This window comes from Myodes glareolus, chromosome 1, assembly GCF_982192425.1.
Source record: "Myodes glareolus chromosome 1, mMyoGla1.1, whole genome shotgun sequence".
NCBI classification, from domain to species: domain Eukaryota; kingdom Metazoa; phylum Chordata; class Mammalia; order Rodentia; family Cricetidae; genus Myodes; species Myodes glareolus.
The window spans coordinates 37,708,625-37,716,988 of record NC_142026.1 but is presented as its reverse complement, the minus strand read 5'-3'; the positions used below and the strand labels follow the sequence as shown (position 1 = coordinate 37,716,988).

Here is an 8,364-nt window from a genome sequence, read left to right as displayed (position 1 = left end):
GAATAGAAGTCAAGGAAATCCATTCAGAATGAGCAAGAGTGTGGTATTCACAGAAAATAGTAGTGTGGGCTACAAACAAAGGTCAAGAATTGCTTAATTTTTGGGGGGAAAGGCTAAATATCTGTTGATACCCAAAGATTAAGAAAACAGGAGGAAACAAGCAAAAAACCCATTCCATTGCCTTCCTTATCTCCCCCAAAGTCAAGCTAACGGTTAAAATATGAGTTCAGATATGCAGATTATTTTATAAATGTTTATTATCTTAAATGATAGTTTCCTCCAGGAAACCATCAGGGGAGAGTGTTATGGAATGCCCTTCTTGACTTTCCTCTCAACATGAATTACAAGACAAGCATCATGCAAACCTCAACCTGAGTTGCATCCTCAAAGCAAACAGCCATTTTTCATAATTATCACATTTATCTCCCAAATATTATTTATCTTTGATATGGCCCTTAAGGCAAGCCAAATACATACGTGGTTCCTGTCACTTCCACACTTTTAACTTTACTGCTTTCTTCAGTGTTCATAATTTGGAGAACACTTTTGCCTGTCATGAAGCACCAGTTACTGGAGTTGGACAGTTTGCCTTTTCCTAATCTTTTAGTGCCGCTTTCTCACTACTGAGCTGTCACTCGTATTTTAATACTCCGCTAGCAATTAGAGAAGCAGATTACCTGAATACAGAATCCTTTTTATATAATAAATTCAAAACATGACCCCGCCCTTTGATCACTCCTCATCTTTGATTTCCCCTTATATTTCAGGTCAATGTAATACAATAGTGCTGCGAGCATTTCCTTGGTTTATGTTATTATGTAGACTGATAATTTCCATATTAATATCTATAATTTGCCCATAGGTCCAGTGATTTTTAAACTACGGCACAGCACAACTTCTCATAGCACCGTTTTTGTGTAAACAAACAGCATTTGACCTGGAATTTCAATTTAGGAATCTCCTTAACTTTTAGCAGAATTTGTGTGCCTAGATTTTGTTTATATTGTTAATAATGTGAAATTTTGGCTTAAGCCATTTTTCTCAGGACGATGACGTTGTTTTAATTACATTAAAGTAGGCTTTTTATCTTGTTTATACACCATGAAGGGATAGATCTGTGAGTCATTCCCAGGAAACAGAAGGCTCTACTCACTTTATTCTGTTCGGTATGGAACGCTACCTCTAGGGGGAGCTCTGGTTTCTTTCTGAGCCACAGGTTACTTTCAGACTTCCTCTCAACACCAAAGAAAGACTTGTATTCCTTGTAGCTGATACATTGCCATATTACATATGCATTTTGATAAGACTTTTTTTTCCCCTCAGAAAGCCTGGTGATAAGAATTATCTTAGTAATTTAATATCCTGTTTCTCCACAGGCAAATTTATCTTGAAAAACATTTTTAAAATTCTAAAAAATTGATATAAATAAAACATAAATAAATTATAAATTTAAGATTAACTGTCATATCAAATGTTGAATTGTGCATGCCATTTATATAAATATTAAATTCTATGGAAAACAATTTCAGTAGCTATCATAAGTATAAACCAGGAACATTTTTTACATGTGAAATAGGCACCGATTAAAATGAAATATGTTTGCATCTGTATTGACTACATAAAATAAATCACTGTATTATGACTTTGGTAGTCTATGAGTAGTCAAAAATTACAATGGAATTAGTAACAAAATCCTCATATGAATATCAAATACTTTTTGTTGGTTTGTGTGAAGTTTTAATTAAAAACAGTAAAATATACCCATCTAATCTATAAACCCACGATAGCACATAAAGTTGATGTCCTTTTGGTCATAGCATTTTTATTTGTCAACATCACAGTATCTGTGGTGCTTTACCACTTAGGTGATCCTAGTCCCTCTATACAGATGCAGATTCCATGTAGTCTGGCTACAGATTTCCTTCTAATATATTTCCTGAGAATAGGAGCAGAAGTTGGGTTTCATCAGTCTTACTAAGTATCCAAGTGTAAAAGGCAAAAGAATAAGCCTGGGAAACTTTTAAGTCCAATAATAAGGAAGATGAACAATGAAATAAGCAAACCAAAATGTTCAAAGGATTTAGAAAAATTATCTTAGTGAGGCTGTAAATATATCATCATATCATAAATTCACAGATAATGAGGATGACACAACTTCAATAGCAGATGCTTGGGAAATTGTCAAAAGCTTAGTAGTTTACAGACTAAAAAAGAAAATTCTTTAGACATCTTAACAGAGAGTAAAGAGGACAGAGTAGCAAACCAAGACTTTGTCAAATAGGGAATTCTCATTCATTTTTTTCACAAACCATTCTTCATGTAATTCTGTCATCAGGCAACTTCTAAAGATGCACTATCAAGCATACTGCTAGTTACTGAAGACTGAGAAGAACAAATGTAAATCCTAGCCATCAAGTGCTCTTGTCTGAGTAAGGTGTACATTATCCTAAAGGCTGTGATTTAGAACTGAGGGGAAAAAAGATACCTTGGGAGTAGGAAAACAAATGGCTATATGATTTTTTTTTTCAGAAGCAAAAAAAGGAAGAGAAGAGTAGCCGTTTAGGAATGCCCACACCCTAACATTCATATATATTCACATAATATATAATATATTATATATATTCATATAATATTCATATAACAAACATATATATTTGAAAGTTATTCAAATATAAATATACAGTGCATCAACCCTTTCAGGAAGATTGCAACGAAACAATAAATGCCTGCTTTTTCAGCTAGTACTGAAAATAACACAACCAGAGAGAGAATTTCCTCTTAGATAACAAAGGAAGAAGGGCAACAGTTTAAGTCCACCTATGTACAGGTGTAAAAACGTCTGTGAAGTTTAAAGTTCGGAGCAAACTTCATGTGCAGACGACGGTGGCAAAGCTGCTCACACTTTATGAAGGGGAAGGATAAAATTTCATCTTAGAAGACGTTTCTGCCAGGATGTTCTGCAGAGCTTTGAGAATGTTCAAATTACCTTTATTTGGGTTCAGCTCTACACTATTTGTTTTTCTCAAGAGACTTGGGTCTCTAACTTGCTGTTGGTAATTCTAAGCAGGGGAAAAGGAAAAGGACAGGCCAATAAGTGTTTGTTTATGGAGTCTAACATTCCTAAGAAAAAAGAAGTCTGTGTGGTTTCTTAAGTGCGTGCGCGCGCGTGCGCACACACACACACACACACACACACACACACACACACACACATATTGTTAGGATTAATGAGTCCTGGCCTTCAGCTGGATGTTGGAACTAATGAGTTCTGGCCTTCAGCTGCTCTTTCCTCCTAGACCCTTCTAATTAAAGTTACTAGAAGCTGTGCCTAGTTTAGAGGATCAGAGGATGGGATTATCACCTGTTGGTCATTGACTGCAGTGTATTTAAGCCTACATGGTGTTAATAAAGAGGGCTTTCTGAACCAGCGCTTGGGAGGCCCGTGTGTCAGTCTGTCTCTGTGTGCGTCGGTTTGTCTCTGAGTGTGTTTTCTCAACCTCCAGCCCCTTGCCCGAAGCTCGCTAACTGGGTTCTAGCGCACAGAGTGCAGACACGGGGGCGCAGTGTGCGGCACACACAATCACACACATAGAGAGAGAGGAAAAAAGAGAGAGAGACAGAGAGAGAGGGTGAAGAGGGGAGGGAGGGAGGGCGGGTGGGAGAGAGAGAGAGAGAGAGAGAGAGAGAGAGAGAGAGAGAGAGAGAGCACCCCAGGGCTCAGGCTTCATTAAGTAAAGGAGAATAGGACGATTTTAAGACTTTACAGGTGGTGGTTGATAACAGGAAAACTGTTTTCTGATCACAAAAGGGCAGGAGCACATGTGAACTCATAGCGATTAGGACAGCATGCACATGACATCCTGAAGCTCAAGCCAAGATGAAATTGCACATGGATGTGGGGAGGTGGCCATGAAGTCCCACCACTAGCTGAGGAGTTCCTGGCAATGGATAACTGCTGAGAGTTGAGAGGAAGTTTTAAGTCCCTGGCAGGTGGACCATGCTCCAGGGCATGCCTCTCACTGGAGAGTATTTGAAGAACACAGATGGGTCTGGGTTGGTTTTGAGACAGGCAGGTGGGAGAGTTGTGTCCGTGAGTGAGGGGATGAATCTAAGAGAACTTGGAGGATGGAGTTTACGTAGGCTCAAAATAGGTTTTGTAGGAATTCTCCACCTTTCTACAGACATGTGCTTTCATATCTGTAGTATCAAGATATTCTTACACATTTTGTAGCTATACTTTTGGCACAGAGATATGTATCACTTGTGTGATTGCTATGTATCTGGGAGGAGGAATCTAGTGACACAGTTCCAAAGGGAATGGGGTTTTGCTCCTTGTGGTATTTTCTTTGAACTGAGGTTTACATTTGCTGCTAATAATATACCCAATCCTGTTTTTCTTTGACTAATACACAATATTTTTTCCATTAATTTTCTTTTGCTATATAATTACATTTCAAATACTTTCTTTTTAGCACAGAGACAGTCTTTGTATTTCAAATAAATCTATTTATATTTTATGTAATTATAGTTATGCCAAAGCCTGTCTGACATTTTAATGATATTTTTTATTACTTTGTTTTTTGTTTTCTTTATATTCTGCTTCATGTGAATTATCTAATTTTTAGAAATCTACTTTTGCTTCCTTTACATTTTACTTCGACATAACTTTATTTTATACTTTTAAAACTGTTATATTATATTATATATGTAATCAGTGGTGTTATATTATAAACTCAAGTAAAATAGTATATTCCCTTTATATCTCTTCACTCTGTTCTATTAATAATATTTTAATAACATACCTCTTTTATCCTTTTGTTGAAAATTGATTTTTTTCCTCTCTTAAAGCATCCTGATTATGTTTCCCTCTCTCCCTGTTCCTCCCAGTTCTTCCCTCATCTCCCTTCTCATATACTCCCTCTCCATCTCTTATTATAAATGAACTGACATCTGAGAGATAATACTAAATATAACACAATAATTGCATTCGCAATGAAATAAAGCAAAATCTATAACAGTGGGGTTGGACAAGACAAACCAACAGAAGGAATAGAACCCAAGAGAAAGAATAAGAATCAGAGACCTAGTTGTTCACACTCTCAGGAATCCTATAAAACACTAAACTGCGAGTCATAATCTGCATATATGCAGAGAACCTGGTACAGACTCATGCAGGTCTCTCATGCAGACTCTAAATTTTGGAGAGTCTTGTTTTCTTGATGTTCTCCATTCTCTATGGCTCTTAAACTCAGCCTGCTCTTCTGCAGGATTCCCTGAGCTCTGAGAGAAGAGATTTAAGGGAGACCTCCACTGAGGGCTGAGTATTTAATGTGTCTCACTCTCTGCATAATGTCTGGCTGTGGGTCTCTGCATCTTTTCCTGACTGCTGCAGGAAGAGGCTTCTCTGATATGGCTGAGCAAGGCACTAATCTCTGAGTAGAACTGAACATCGTTAGGAGTCATTTTACCACTCCTCTTTTTTCTACCAGTAGTATTGAATATCCTGTTTCACACTTGGTCCCTAGGCTATCTAGTGTTTGGTTCTTGGTAACTCAAGTACTATAGGGTACCAGTTCCATCTCACGCTTGGACCTTAAGTCAAATCATATATTGAAAGGATGATTGCTCTTGCTTTATGTCACCTTGAACTATCCTATCTTGCAGGCAGGGAAGGTGATAGATGAAAGGGTTTGTGGTTGTGTTGGTGTTTCTGTTTCTCTCTTGGTAGCATGCAGAGTACCTTCCTGTACCAAAGATGATAGAAACTATTGGAAGAGATTATGGGAAATAGCCTTAAGCTCATTAGGATGGGAACTTTCTGAACAGACACCATTAGTATAGTCACTAAGATCAACAATTAATAAGTGGGACCTGATGAAACTGGGAAGCTTTTGAATGACAAAGGACATCAACTTTAAAACAAAATATTAGCCTACAGAATGGGAACTTTTTTATCAATTATACAACCTGTAGAGGGCTAATATTCAAAATATGTGAAGAACTCAAGAAATGATATCTCAAGAAAACTATAATCCAATTTAAGATGGTGGTACAGATATAAACTATAAACAGAATTCTCAATAGAGGAAACTCAATGGCTGAAAAACACATAAGGAAATGTTCCACATCCTTAGCCATCAGGAAAGTATAAATCAAAACTGCTTCTAGATTTTTATCTTAAACCTGTCAGAAAGGCTAAGATCAATAAAAACAAGTGACAGCTCATGCTGGTGAGGACAGGCATAAAGGGAGCAATCGTTCATTTATGGTGGGAGTGCAAACTTGTAAAGCCACCATGGAATTGTTGTGGCTGTTCCTTGGGAAGATGGGAATCGACCCACCTCACATCCAACTATGTAACTCTTCTGTATATGCCCAAAGGATGCTCCATCCTACCAGAGCAACACTTGCTCATCTGTTTTCACTGCTGTTCTAGTCATAAACCAGAAATTAGAAACAACCTAGAAGTCCCTCGATGGAAGAATGGATAAAGAAACTGTGGTACATTTACACAATGGAATATTTTTCAGCCATTAAAATATAACATCATGAAAATTTGCAGGTAAATGGGTAGAACTATAAAAATATCATCCTGAGTGAGGTAACCCAGATCTAGAAATACAAATATGACATGAATTCATTTACATGTGGATAATAGTTCTTAAATCATTGATAACCAAGTGACAATCCAAAGAACAACATAGGATAGGGTATAGAGTAAGAGACTAGTAGATATGATCTCTTTAGGAAAAAGAAAGAAAATACATAAATATGAATGGATGGGGAGGGGCTGGAACAGGAGAATTAAATATTTTCTTTACCTAATTTAGAACTTCTTTATATTGAATTATTCTTTATTCATGACATTGGGGTATTTCTATTCAAAATAATTGTCTTTAGTAGTTTCCATCTGAGAATGTCTTATTTGCCTGTTAATTTCTAAAGAGAGTATTTTCTCAATAGAAACCCTAGTTTAGTAGATTTGCTTTCTTTTAGCATTTGTGAGTCATAGTGACTTTTCCTTTGTTCTCTATAATATCTGATAGAAAACCCATTCTCTTTGTATTTGTTTACCTTTGTGTGTTGAATCCCCACAACACACAGACACCGAAATATATCCCTGCTGTATCACTTATTCCTCTTTGATATATAAAATTAAAAATTTAATTTTGATGTGTCTTCACACAGGTTTCTTTCAACTTATACATTGATTTTATTGTATTTTTTATTGTTTATTTCCTCATCCCAATTGGGTTTCAGTCATTCCTTCCTGTTGCTTAAATGTGTTTTTTAGTTTGTTCTCAAGATACCTGCAATATGAGGGTTAGGTGCTAGTTTCTAGTTTCACACTTCCGTGAAGCTGTTCAATTTTCTTTTAGACTAATATTATTCAGATTTCAGCTTGGAGACACCATAATTGTTAGCCTGGAAATTCAGCTATTATTTAATCAGTTTTAAGAATTCTACAGTGGGTGAGCCGAGGCGCTGGCAGTCTGGGAAGGAGGACTATGAAGCTTCCTAACATCCTGCGCACCGGTACATCAGGGGTGGAAAAAACCACACTGGTCAAAGAACGTACATCAAGATCAGGACTGAAGTACATTAATGTGGGAGATTTAACTCGGAAGGGGCAGTTATATAATGGCTATGAAGAAGAGTACGGTTGTCCCATTTTAGAGGAAGACAGAGTCGTTGATGAGCTAGAGAATCAGATGAGAGAAGGAGACATTATTGTTGATTACCATGGTTGTGATTTCTTTCCTGAACACTGGTTTCATATAGTTTTTGTGCTGAGAACAGATAATAGCATACTGTACAAAAGACTTGAAACACAGGGTTATAATGTGAAGAAACTACAAGACAACATTCAGTGTGAGATTTTCCAAGTTCTTCTTTATGAAGAAGCCAGAGCATCTTACAAAGAAGAAAGTGTACATCAGCTGACCAGTAATGAACCAGAACAGCTGGAGGATAACATCAACCAGATCTCAAAATGAATTGAGCAATGGGTCAAAGATCATAACTCTTGACTTAGAGACAGGTTAGCCAGGCATGGTGGTGCACACATTTGATCCCAGATTCTGGGAGGCAGGAGCTGTTCTACATAGTGAGTTCTAGGCCCACAGGGCTATGTAGTTATTAGGACTCTGTCTCCAAGGGAGTGGAGGGGAGGAGAAATCAGCCAGGCCCCAGTACAGCTACCCTTATTGATATCACTCAGGCATGTAACAGAATGCCCAAGGATCAGCAGAAAAAAACTGTTACAGTTCTAGTTGCTAACTTGATTTCTTTTTCTCCATGAGAAAATTTAAAGAATCTCAGATACTACTATAAATTGTTTTATTAAGGATTGAACCATAAAAA

The 8,364-nt window shown here is 37.1% G+C and overlaps 1 pseudogene; it reads left to right on the top strand.

Moving 5' to 3' along the window:
• Window positions 1-7,508: 7,508 nt before the first annotated feature.
• On the top strand, window positions 7,509-8,030 carry LOC125405328 (adenylate kinase isoenzyme 6 pseudogene; annotated as a pseudogene).
• Window positions 8,031-8,364: the final 334 nt, after the last annotated feature.